Below are 14,165 nucleotides of genomic sequence, written 5' to 3' on the forward strand. Positions count from 1 at the left end.
ATGATGGTGTCTTTGATTCTGCCAGTGACAAATATTCAATATACAAAGCAGGAATATTTTCATACAGTAACAAAATTTAAACAATGATTTTAGATAAAAATGTCTTAGGTTTTCTCAAGTTCCAATATTTTAGGCTTCAAAACTATAGACAAGATGAAATCTCAAAATGTTCTGGGCAATGGATGTCTTGGGTGGTTGGTTCCATTGGTGCCAACAATGGTTGATTAAAACATAATAGAGATTTAGTGTCATCAGGGGCTTCAAAAGTCATTGCAATGGTGGTTCCTTTGGTTCTGCTGGTACCGAAAATTCAATATATAAAACAGGAAATATTTCCATAGAGTAACGAAATTTAAACAGTGATCTTAGATGTCTTAGGTTTTCTCAAGTGCCAATATTCTAGGTTTCAATCGTAACTATCAACAGAGATGAAAATTCAAAATGCTCAGCGAAATGGAGGTTTTAGTGGTCGGTTCCACAAATGTCACTGTTTAACTTTAGAGTAGGTGCAAGAGGCTGTATCTGGTAAGTTTGACCATAAAACAGGTAGAATATTTGGACCAGGTATGGTCAGTTTAAACATTAATGAGTAAAAAGGTTAGAACAGCTGATTCTTTTAGAGCATGGGTATGCTAGCACCAATATTTTGCTAGCTCCTATATTCACCAATTAAAAATTGAATATTAGAAAGATTGGAAAAAAACCTTAGTGAAAGATTTTCTGGGTTTTGCTCGCATCAATATACAATGATTAACAAATGAATTTCAAAAGGGCATTCACAAAATTTAAAAATTCAAAAAGTGACCTCAGCGTGCAACCTCTTTGGTTTTGCTAGAGTCAATATTCACTCAGTGGCATTTACCATCTGCATAGCTGGATTCACTAGGTCATAAGTTATTGACCTCATTTTCCAAAGATATAGTTTACTCAAGTCGACAAGTTCCTGTGAAAGAATAACATTCGATATTGGTCTGCTGGTACGTCTTTGGATGAGTTACTCAGGTATGAAGTCTAGCTGCAACAGCTTGCTAAGTGCTAACATCTTGGAAATCTCGGAGAAATCTTAAAGGGAAACTTTTTAGGTTGTGCTAGCTGCATTATTCGCTCGGAGGCTTTTGCAATCTGCGTACCTGGATGCACTTGGAAAGGGTTGAAGTTTATACGCCTCGTTTTCCGAATAATTGGTTTACTCAGTTCCACAATTCTTTGAGAAGGAATTACATTCAGCATCGCTCTATTAATGGGTCTTTGGACTGGTTGTATAGGTACAAAATCTGGATGTAGTGGCTTGCTAAGTGCTAACTTCTCCATCCTTGAACTTAGTGGAATATGATAGGGATGGCGCTGAGAATTTAAGGAGTCCTCTCTTTCATATTTGGGAGTTATCTTTCGTTCTAATGGAATGGCAAGTTCAGAGATTCGATTTGATGCAACTGCAGTTTTAGCTTTGCGACTTATTTTGATAGGAAGTATTATTGGTGCTTGAAAATCTTTGGGTGGTCGCTTTGGGAGGGCCAGGAAATCCAACCTCGAGCTACACTTCTTAGGGATCCTTTTGACTGGTTTTGATACATACGTACCTCTGGTTGGAATAAACATTTCAAGTCAATAATTGGATTCATTCTCCACACACACAAAAATACAATTATACATACATACATGCATATATATATATATATATAATATATATATATATATATAATATATATATATATGTATGTATGTATGTATGTATGTATATATACACACACATACACACAAGAAACTCCAAAGTCCACTAACGGCTAACCCCAACCCTAGTAAATTAATTCAACATAAGCCCCAGCTACATGCGTGTAAACCCAACACACCAACTGAACCTCATAACAAAACAAACCCTCATAACTACAACTATAGTACCATTGCTACCACCCAAACTTAAATTTACCACAACACCCACATATACTTCCTGCCATAATAGAGAATACCATAGAGGTTACCAATGGACACAATAATTATCATACCATATCAACCAACAACACCATCCTCAACCCCTTAGCACCAACTACAATGAAGAACCAAACGCCAATTCCAATCCCCTCACAAGCTCATCCAGAACACCCCCTACAAACCTATGCAGCTTCAGGCGCCCAACCTCTTGCCCTTTAGATAACCACTGTCTCACTAAAAACATGGTTTATAAGTACGCAGTATCAACCAACAATTGTAACTACATTTACACCGGCTCATGTAGCACCACCTTCAAAGCTAGGGTGAGTAGTCACTACTCAAATAGCTTCAAATCCCATACAAAATCTAGGCACAGGAGTGGCTGTGTGGTAAGTAGCTTGCTTACCAACCACATGGTTCCGGGTTCAGTCCTACTGCGTGGTACCTTGGGCAAGTGTCTTCTACTATAGCCTCGGGCTGACCAAAGCCTTGTGAGTGGATTTGGTAGACGAAAACTGAAAGAAGCCCATCGTATATATGTATATATATATATGTGTGTGTGCGTGTATGTTTGTGTGTCTGTGTTTGTCCACCCAACATCACTTGACAACTGATGCTGGTGTGTTTATGTCCCCGTCACTCAGCGGTTCAGCAAAAGAGACCGATAGAATAAGTACTGGGCTTACAAAGAATAAGTCCTGAGGTCGAGTTGCTCGACTAAAGGCGGTGCTCCAGCATGGCCACAGTCAACTGACTGAAACAAGTAACAGAGTAAAAGAGTACGTCGTTATCTCAACTTATCAGCAAACTAAGGCTTAATTCAACCCCTTTCACTCTCAAATGGTCCATACCCACGCCAAATCTTACAGTGGATATGACAATAAGAGTGATCTCAGCATAGCTAAGGTCATGGCTATTTTGAAATCCACGGACTGTCCCAATGAATGCAGCAGTATAATATTCAGCTGCAAACATCAGGTCCTAAATCTATTATCAAAATATAGGCGCAGGAGTGGCTGTGTGGTAAGTAGCTTGCTAACCAACCACATGGTTCCGGGTTCAGTCCCACTGCGTGACACCTTGGGCATGTGTCTTCTCCTATAGCCCCGGGCCGACCAATGCCTTGTGAGTGGATTTGGTAGATGGAAACTGAAAGAAGCCCGTCGTATATATATGTGTATATATATATGTGTGAGCGTGTATGTTTGTGTGTCTGTGTTTGTCCCCCTAGCATTGCTTGACAACCGATGCTGGTTTGTTTACGTCCCCGTTACTTAGCGGTTCGGCAAAAGAGACCGATAGAATAAGTACTGGGCTTACAAAAGAATAAATCCCGGGGTCGAGTTGCTCGATTAAAGGCGGTGCTCCAGCATGGCCGCAGTCAAAATGACTGAAACAAGTGAAAAGAGTAAAAAGAGTATAATTACAACCCCACCCTGCACTTGTCTCCCCATAACTCTCATATATTCTTTTTCCCACTCATCCACCCTCACAACAACTGCATATTAAATCAACAATATTTTTTCTCCCTTTTTCATTTCTTAATCGTCAATTATAATTTTCTTTCCCTATTTTTACTTACTACCTAAAATATTCTTCTCTTTATATTTCTACACCCACTGCCTCTTCCACCCTCCACACATAAATGTACAAAAATATACTCCCTTTACTCTTTTAATTGTTTCAGTCAGTTGACTGCAGCCATGCTGGAGCACCGCCTTTAGTCGATCAAATCGACACTGGGACTTATTCTTTGTAAGCCTAGTACTTATTCTATCGGTCTCTTTTGCCGAACCGCTAAGTGACGGGGACGTAAACACATCAGCATCGTTTGTCAAGCAATGCTAGGGGGACAAACACACACACACATGTATACACATATATATATATATATATATACATATATACGACAGGCTTCTTTCAGTTTCCGTCTACCAAATCGACTCACAAGGCATTGGTCGGCCCGGGGCTATAGCAGAAGACACTTGCCCAAGATGCCACGCAGTGGGACTGAACTGAGAACCATGTCGTTGGTTAGCAAGCTACTTACCACACAGCCGCTCCTGCGCCTATATATATATATATATATATACATTAGATACACAGGACGAGTAAATTGTTAAACATAATGAGATTTGTATTATATCACAATACTATAGATGGTTCAATTAAAAATAAATAAAATAATTATAAATAGATCGTTGCCAGAGCAACAAGCTGGCTTCCATGCCGATGGCACGTAAAAAAGCACCATTCGAGTGTGATCATTACCTGCGTCGCCTTACTTGCACTTGTGCTGGTGGCACGTGAAAAGACATTTGAGCGAGGTCATTGCCAGTGCCACTGGACCGGCTCCTGTGCAGGCGGCACATAAAAAACACCATTTGAGCATGGCCGTTGCCAGTACAGCCTGACTTGCCCTCATGCTAGTGGCACATAAAAGCACCCACTACACTCTCAGAGTGGTTGGCATTAGGAAGGGCATCCAGCTGTAGAAACTCTGCCAGATCAAGATTGGAGTCTGGTGCAGCCATCTGGTTTGCCAGACCTCAGTCAAATCGTCCAACCCATGCCAGCACGGAAAGCAGAGTTTGTATATATATATATAGAGGCTAATACTGAAGAATGAGTGCTCAACACTGCATTGGTGGATAAATATTCTTTATTTGTGAGTCAACAAAGCTACCATCAGTTTCATGTAAAGAGTAATCTCTCAACAACTGTCAAGCCTGTAACACGGGAATTTTGGCACTAGTCTCCATCTTGGATGAGAATACATGAAACCATTGGTAACCTTGTTAACCCTCAAATAAAGCTTATATTTACACACACACACACACACACAGAGGAATATTCTTGAAGAAATCCAGTAGCATGTGCATCCTTTATAATGACCTCAGGTAGCCAGCAACTGTGGACAAGATTTACACAACATTCTATAAGTTTTTTATTTTTACCCAAATATGGTTATATCTTTGGTAGATGGAATATAACTATATATATTTGGCAGATGGAAACTGAAAGAAGCTTGATATATATATATATATATATATATATATATATTATATATATATATATATATCAGTCTTCCTTCAGTTTCCATCTGCTGAATCCACTCACAAGGTTTTAGACAATTTGGGGCAATAATAGAAGACACTTGCCTGAGGTACCCCACAGTGGAACTAAAACCAGTACTTTGTGGTTGATAAGCAAACTTCTTAACTATACAACCATGAAAAATCTCTAGTGGGTTCACAGAATTTTGGGCCAAACCCGATAAGACTAAGTCCTTCACAACAATACATTTTTCTCCCCTACAGAAACATGAACGGTTAAATCAGAAGGATATACATATATATATATATTGTCAGTGTATCATATTCGAAAAAGAAGCATACTCTAAACTGAGCAGTTAAGTCTATGTCTGGCCATAGAGTGACCAATGGTTTTGCATCCATAAAGGGCTTAGCCCCATGGACGACTTGTTAGATCCTAATGGTAGAGGGCATATACCTCTTCAAACTGGACGTAGAAATTCATTATGGTCTGTTAGTTATTAGTAAAGAAAAAATATGTCTTATGGGTCAGCAAGGACAAGATATCTCCCTTAGACCAGTTCAGTTGGCAGTCCAAGTGGCGAATGGGGAACCTCCGCCCTCAGGTTGCTTCTAGCCCAAAGGGCTTTTTTCTTGTTCAAATCAATGAATGGCAAACCCCATCCTTGCATGAGGTAGCATTTGAAGAAGAAGCAGAGACTATAAATATTGTGTCGGGAATTTAACAGTAATTCTGGAAAAACAGTGGTCTTTGAAGTTACTTGCTCACTCTGCTATGCAAAGCTTGCATCATCCGTTCCAGGATACTGGCTGCTCTATGGTCCTCCATTTAATTTCCTATGGAGTTCCTTCATCCTTAGGGTGCAACATGTGGCCAACCTGGGACGTGATGTAATGTCTTTCTGGCAGCTTAAAAGAGGACTTGTGGTTGTACAGGTGCTACTTAAAGGCAGTTCTGGTTGACGTGACAGATCTCCAAACTTGACTTCTACTTCTGCTCACACCTCTGGTGCCTCTTCTATTGGGCCCCAGACCTGGTTTTGTTGTTGCTGTTGCTGCTGCTGTTATTGGAGTTGTTATCCATGCTTTTATTATGGAGCATCGGCCTGGTGATAGCGCTGTGGCTATTGTCATTGTGGTGGTCATACCTGGACTTAGTGCTGATGTTGCTGTCAGTGATGGTGTTCTGGCTGCCATCATTCGTAATATTGGTAAAAAAGGCAGCGAGCTGGCGGAAATGTTAGCACGCCGGACGAAATGCTTTGTGATATTTCACCTGCCACTGCGTTCTGAGTTCAAATTCCACCGAGGTCAACTTTGCCTTTCATCCTTTCGGGGTTGATAAATTAAGTACCATTTACGCACTGGGGTCAAAATAATCGACTTAATCCATTTGTCTGTTCTGGTTTGTCCTCTCTGTGTTTAGCCCCTTGTGGGTAGTAAAGAAATAGGTATTTCGTTTGCCACTACGTTCCGAGTTCAAATTCTGCCGAGGTCGACTTTGGCTTTCATCCTTTCGGGGTCGATAAATTAAGTACCAGTTACGCACTGGGGTCGAAATAATCGACTTAATTCATTTGTCTGTTCTGGTTTGTCCTCTCTGTGTTTAGCCCCTTGTGGGTAGTAAAGAAATAGATATTTCGATTGCCGCTACGTTCTGAGTTCAAATTCCGCCGAGGTCGACTTTGGCTTTCATCCTTTCGGGGTCGATAAATTAAGTACCAGTTACACACTGGGGTCGAAATAATCGACTTAATTCATTTGTCTGTTCTGGTTTGTCCTCTCTGTGTTTAGCCCCTTGTGGGTAGTAAAGAAATAGGTATTTCGTTTGCAGCTACGTTCTGAGTTCAAATTCCGCCGAGGTCGACTTTGGCTTTCATCCTTTCGGGGTCGATAAATTAAGTACCAGTTATGCACTAAGGTCGGTGTAATCACCTGAATCCGTTTGTCTGTCCTTGTTTGTCCCCTCTATGTTTAGCCCCTTGTAGGCAATAAATAAATAATCATTGGTAATATTGGGCATCGGACTGGTAGCTTCACTGGTGCTACAGGTGTTGGCATGTTCTAGTTCCATTTTCAAGAGGTATATGCCCTCCAGCATAAGGGCCTGACTAGTCATCCAAAGGGCTAAATGCCTTATTGATGCAAAACCATTGGTTACTCTTTGACCAGAAATATACTTAACTGCTTAAATATATACGTATGTGTATATATATATATATATATATATATATATATATATATAAATACATCCATACAGGCTATCCCAGAAGTAACTATTTCAGTGAAATGGGACAATTCTTTTAAAAAACTCACTTTTATTTATGTTTATCATACTTAATATGTGTTAAAAGTGTATAAATTTTTTATTTTGTTCAGAATGTAATTTTTATAATTATTTTTATAATTTTATTTTCATTCATGTTGGATCCCGCTTATCTGTCCGCAACAGCTTTTCATCAATTTGGTTGCAATCATTTTCTCTACCTCCGTCCCAAAGACGGAGCAGCAATTTAACTGAACTTAACCCATTCATTACTATATTTCTGACCAAAATACACCCCTTATGTGTTTCAATTATTTTCTAACGTAATCATAAATTTAGTCTGGTTTCATTAACAACTATAACTTTTTTATTTATCAATATATTAATCTGATTTTTGGAAGATAATTTAATGAAATATTCTCAACCAATTCTATACTATAATTTTTGTCACTCTAATTGCAGGTAGATACAGGTAAATTCAACAAAATATAAAATTATTAAAATTTTGTTCAAACATCGCTATAGAAAATGGGTAATTAGCTAATATTCAATTGGGTATACAACAAAATTTTACAATAGAATTTGTTAGTCTGGGTAACTTTCTGATACCCATAATAATATTTATGGCAAAATAGTCTTAATTTCATTTAAGGTTGTGGGAAACCACAAACTATCCTTTCTTTCGCTTTGTTTAAATTCAGCGTAACGGTTCGTTTCCGCCGTAATGATTTCAAATAGGCTCATTCGAAAAAGTAAAAAGAAATAGTCTAAGGCTTTACTCTTCTGGGAAAGTCTGTGGCTTGGTCCAGTTTCTTCAGAAAATTCACCGAAAGAAACAGTTTTTAAATTTTCACTCCATTCAGGAGCCAATTCATTTTCTTTATCGCTGTCGGAGATCTCGGATTCACTGTTTTCACTTTTGGAAAATGAAACATCGGATTCATTATCAAATACCTCGTGCTTTTTTTTTTTTCAGTCATAGAGTTAGATTTATGAAGGCCTTCAGTAGAAAATCCTTCGAATTCTGACTCGCTGCTTGATATAATGAAATTCGTATCCATTTTTTGTCAGAATTACAAATTTTGAAAACACAATAGGAACAAATTTCGGAAAAAAATCTCCCAAAATTCACAGAATTAAAATTACACTTCGATTTTTGTACAAAACTGTAGTTGAACTGTTTACGAAGTATAATACGTGTTTTCACGAATGTACTAAAGAGATTTGCTCTGATATTCTCATTTAAATATCAATAGGTAAATACGGGCAGGTTTGGGCGGTTTGGTCACATTAACCAAAATTTTTTTCGGGTGGCTTTGGGCAGGTTGGTAACGAAAGGGTTAAAGAATGCATTCAGTTAGAAGTGCAAGAGCTAACTCCTGAAATGCTTCAAAATGTGTTTTGCAATGCTATGGGTAGATTTGAAATATGCAGGGATACAGACGGGGTGCATGTTGAAAAATTTCAATAAAGTTATGATCTATGACTTACAAATCTATTTGTTTTAGTAACATAATTTAATAACAAACGTAAAATTCTGTCACCTTTTTAAAAATTTGTCCAGTCTCATTGAAATAGATAGATAACACTGAGATAGCCTGTATGTATATATGTGTGTGTGTGTGTGTGTATACATATATATATATATATATATATATTATATATATATATATATATATATAAAGATATATATATATATATATATATATATGAATATATGTATAATATATATATGTATATATATATATGTATCAGCCTCGTCTGGCACCTGTGTCGGTGGCACATAAAAAGCACCCACTACACTCACGGACTGGTTGGCGTTAGGAAGGGCATCCAGCTGTAGAAACACTGCCAGATCTGACTGGCCTGGTGCAGCCTTCGGGCTTCTCAGACCCCAGTTGAACTGTCCAACCCATGCTAGCATGGTAAGCGGACGTTAAACGATGATGATGATGATGATGTATATGTATATATAGTGTGTGTGTATATATATGTTTATGTATATATATTATATATGTATATATGTGTGTGTGTATATATATATAAATATGTATATATATATATATATATATGTGTGTGTGTGTGTATGTATATATATATATATATATATATATATATATTATATATATATATATATATATGTATGTATGTATGTATATGTATATATATATATGTATATATACCAGAAACATTTCCAAAGACTCCAGATTTTTGAAGCCACACTCTAAAAGGTCAGGTGACTTACAATAATGTTCTCTTTATTTCTTTTATTTCCTTTCCGGCCATACACAAATAGTCATCTCAGAATCGTATTTCTATTTTTTCCTAGAAACTAATCTTCTGTTATAAATTTAAAACAAAAATACAAAAAAAAAAAAAAGAGAGAGAGAGAGAGAAAGAGTTGATTAAGAATTTGAGACAAATTTTGATTTCAATTAATTTCTGTATAAATTCCTTTATCGGGGTTTTTATTTCTTGGTAAATGATTTTAGTTTTGTTATTCCAACTGAGTGTTTAAAATGATGAACCTTTGAAAGCAACAATATTTTATCTGGTAATTTATGGGAATTATAAGTTTTTCACCCTTTTCATACCAACCTGATTCCATTCCACAAAAATTCCTGTTTTCCTTCAACAGCAAAATGGCAACAAAAGGTTTGAAATCAAAATTTAATGTTCATTTATGTTTCCAAACAACAAACTTAGGAGACCTATTGAGTCAAGTACATGAACATCGAAATAAATATCAATGGAAATAGGAGTTGTGATACCAGTGCCGGTGGCACGTAAAAAGCACCATCCGAATGTGGCCGATGCCAGCGCCACCTTGACTGGCTTCTGTGTTGGTGGCACGTAAAAAGCACCATCCGAACGTGGCCGATGCCAGCGCTGCATTGACTGGCTTCCCTGCTGGTGGCACGTTATAAGCACCAACCGATCGTGGCTGCTGCCAGACTCCCCTGGCACCTGTGCCGGTGGCACGTAAAAAGCACCCACTACACTCACGGAGTGGTTGGCATTAGGAAGGGCATCCAGCTATAGAAACATTGCCAGATCAGACTGGAGCCTGGTGCAGCCTCCTGGCTTCCCAGACCCCGGTCGAACCGTCCAACCCATGCTAGCACGGAAAAAGGACGTTAAACGATGATGATGATGATGATGAAACTTAGTTTACCAAATTTCCTTGTTTCCAAACTCAATTAAAAGAAAGGCAGTGCATTCCAACAGAAATCTGACAACAAAAATGATGGCCCTTTCGATATCAGCCTGTCTTAGACAACCCTTCCCTTGGTTCTATGATGCAAACTTGCTGTTTCATAGTGATCTTAATTATAATCTTTCATTAAAATTTCATGTTAATTTTGTTCCAACACCAACTCAATTATGGCAATGTTCTTTTACTAATTCCTTCATTATCAATGGAAATTGTAGCCGTGATACCAGTGCCAGTGGCACGTAAGCGAACCATCTGAACATGGCCGTTGCCAGCACCGCCCCGACGGGCCTCCGTGCCGGTGGCACATAAAAAGCACCATCCGATCGTGGCTGTTTGCCAGTCTCACCTGGCCCCCGTGCCAGTGGCACATAAAAAGCACCATCCGACCGTAGCCGTTGCCAGCCTCGCCTGGCCCCTGTGCTGGTGGCACGTAAAAAGCACCATCCGATCATGACCATTGCTAGCCTCACCTGGCCCCCATGCCGGTGGCATGTAAAACGCACCATCCGACTGTGGCCGTTTGCCAGCCCCATCTGGCACCTGTGTCGGTGACACGTAAAAAGCACCCACTATACACTCACGGAGTTGGCGTTAGGAAGGGCATCCAGCCGTAGAATCATTGCCAGATCAGACTGGGCCTGGTGCAGCCTTCTGGCTTCCCAGACCCCAGTTGAACTGTCCAACCCATGCTAGCATGGAAAGCGGACACTAAATGATGATGATGATGATGATTATTCCATTGAGACCAACCTGCCAGAGAGTAACCAGGGTTCCATGATACAAGCTTCCTGTTTTAAAGAGATCCAAATTAAAACCTTCCATCAAAATCTCAGGTTAATTTATATTCTAAGAACCAGCTTGATAACGGCAAAGCGATTTTACTCTTTTACTTGTTTCAGTCATTTGACTGCAGCCATGCTGGAGCACCACCTTTAGTTGAGCAAATCGACCCCAGGACTTATTCTTTGTAAGCCTAGTACTTATTCTATCAGTCTCTTTTGCTGAACTGCTAAGTTACGGGGACATAAACATACCACCATCAGTTGTCAAGCGACGTTGGGAGGACAAACACAGACACACAAACATATACACACACACACATATATATATATATATATATATATATATACGATGAGCTTCTTTCAGTTTCCGTCTGCCAAATCCACTTACAAAGCTTTGGTCAGCCTGAGGCTATAGTAGAAGACACTTGCCCAAGGCGCCACACAGTGGGACTGAACCCGGAACCATGTGGTTCATAAGCAAGCTACTTACCACACAGCCACTCCTAAGCCTATAGCTACTTACTTACACAGCCACTCCTATGCCTATATGGTAAATATCTTTTTAACTTACGTTTTATTTTTGGTGCGGCCCCCTAAGAAGATCCCGGTTTATCATGTCTAGATTTAAAAAACATTGAGCGTGCAGTCCTCAAGCATCCTTCAAATGGTCCACCCTCTATAAATATAACAAATTTTTTTTTTGATCAACTTGTGTTATACTTTTGTTGCTGCAGCCCCCTAATTTTCTTTTACAAACTTGTGTTTTATTTTTGTTGGTGCACCCCCTTAAAAAAATCCAGATTTTTTATTGAGCCCAGACATTAAAAGCATTGAGCATGCAAACCTCAAGTATCCTTCCAGTGGCCCTCAACAGTACTCCTCCTTTAAATCTAATGAATTTCTGTTCTATATTTAAGAGACGAGGAATTATTTACATTATTTACATTCAACGGATATTTGTCCTCATCTTGTTTGTTGTTAACACAACGTTTCAGCTGATATACCCTCCAGCCTTCATCAGGTGTCTTGGGGAAATTTCGAACCTGGGTTCTCATTCCTAAGGGTCTTGTTTGTTGTTAACACAATGTTTCAGCTTATATACCCTCCTGCCTTCTTCAGGAGTCTTAGGAATGAGAACTCAGGTTTGAAATTTCCCTAAGACACCTGATGAAGGCTGGAGGGTATATCAGCCGAAACGTGTTAACAACAAACAAGATGAGGACAAATATCTGTCGAATGTAAATAATGTATAATGAATTTCTCTTTTACCAGCTTGTGTTTTACTATTACTAAAAAAATCCCGATTTTTGATTGAGCCCAGAAATTAAAAGCATTCAGCATGCAGCCCTCAATCATCCTTCCAGTGGCCCTCAACAGTACTCCACCTACAAATATAATGAACTTCTCTTTTACCAGCTTGTTTTACCATTACTGGTGCAGCCTCCTCAAAAAGTCCAGGTTTTTTCTTAAGCCCAGATATTAAAAACACCGAGCATGCAACCCTCAAGAATCCTTCCAGTGGCCCTCGATGCCCTTCCTATAATAAATATATTAAATTTTTTTTTGAATCAACATAATTTTCTTTATTTATGCTTTACTGCTTAAGGTGCACGGCCCCTAAAAGAAAATCAAGATTTGGGATCTGGCCCAGATATTAAAAAAGATTGAAAATCACAGAATTCAACACAGGATTGAAGGTGGTACGAATGGCTGAAACCAGGAACTAAAGACAAAATGGGTGCAAAATGGATCAGAAAATCATTAGCCCTTACTTGTTAGTTGTGTTTAATCTTCATTAAGAATCCAATCCATATGCAACTTAAATAGAAGAGAGAGGAAATAAAACTGTGAAACTGTTGCTGTTTTCATCGAGACATCTTTTTTAAAATATCTGTAAAAGACAGAAAGAAAGGACTGTGTCTTTTAGGAGGAAAAAGGTGAGAATAATGGTAAAGTCTCAGAGTATAGAAGCTTCAGTGTCTTATGTCCTCAGTCTCACCAAAACCTTAAGAGTGGACTTCATTGACAGAAGCTCAGAGAAGCCTATACACACACACACATATATATGTGCATATACATAAATATATATATACATACATATACATGCACACACATATACTCACATGTATACACACATATATATATATATATATATATATATATATATATATATAATATATATATATATATGTATCATCATCATATATGTATGTATATATATATATATATTTATATGTATGTATGTAGTATGTATATATATATATAAATATAGATATAAAATCGCTATTTTTCGTGGAAAATAGCGATTTTGACGTTTATATCTAGCATATTGACCGTCCACTTTTAGTGGTCAGTCCTTTAAATTTTGTATGTAAAAAATATTTTAATCTTCGGATTTTTTTAATATGCTAGGCCACTGGTTTTAATTGATTAATATCAATTTCTACCCTTATTCAATTTTATATATATATATATACTTTATTAATAAAGCTGCAAAAGCATCACAAAAACTGTTACTCAGAGTTTCACATTCCCATTTGTTAGTTAGTTAGTTAGTTAATTTGGCTCAAAAGCAAATAGCAAGGCCATGTAGGGGGACATGGAGTTAAGTACAGGGTGGTGTTCATGTAAAGAGTTCAGGCCACTTGAGGTCAAGGGAGACTTTGAACAAAGCGGTCGTCGGCATCTTCACCATCTCGTCTGGCAGCTTGTTCCACGGATCCGCAACCCAGACGGAGAAAGCTCCTCTCCTTCGATTGAGATGAAATCGTCGCAGGTAGAGCTTTTCGGAATGACCCCGCAGCCGACGCTCTGGAGCAGGAGTGAAGAACAGCTCTTTCGAGAGGTTACACTTTCCGCTTATGATGTTGTGGGCGAGAATGAGATCACCACGGCGGCGCGTTTTTCAAGAGAAT

At 38.5% G+C, this 14,165-nt stretch overlaps 1 long non-coding RNA gene across 1 annotated transcript; it reads right to left on the minus strand.

Moving 5' to 3' along the window:
- Nucleotides 1-722: 722 nt before the first annotated feature.
- Nucleotides 723-13,143, minus strand: LOC118768177. The gene is made up of 2 exons (XR_005004033.1): nt 13,023-13,143; nt 723-1,582 (listed from the first exon to the last, which is right to left on the minus strand). It is a non-coding gene; the product is annotated as an uncharacterized LOC118768177 (long non-coding RNA).
- Between the last annotated feature and the right edge of the window lie 1,022 nt (nt 13,144-14,165).

Source organism: Octopus sinensis, linkage group LG27 (genome assembly GCF_006345805.1).
Source record: "Octopus sinensis linkage group LG27, ASM634580v1, whole genome shotgun sequence".
Lineage (NCBI taxonomy): Eukaryota > Metazoa > Mollusca > Cephalopoda > Octopoda > Octopodidae > Octopus > Octopus sinensis.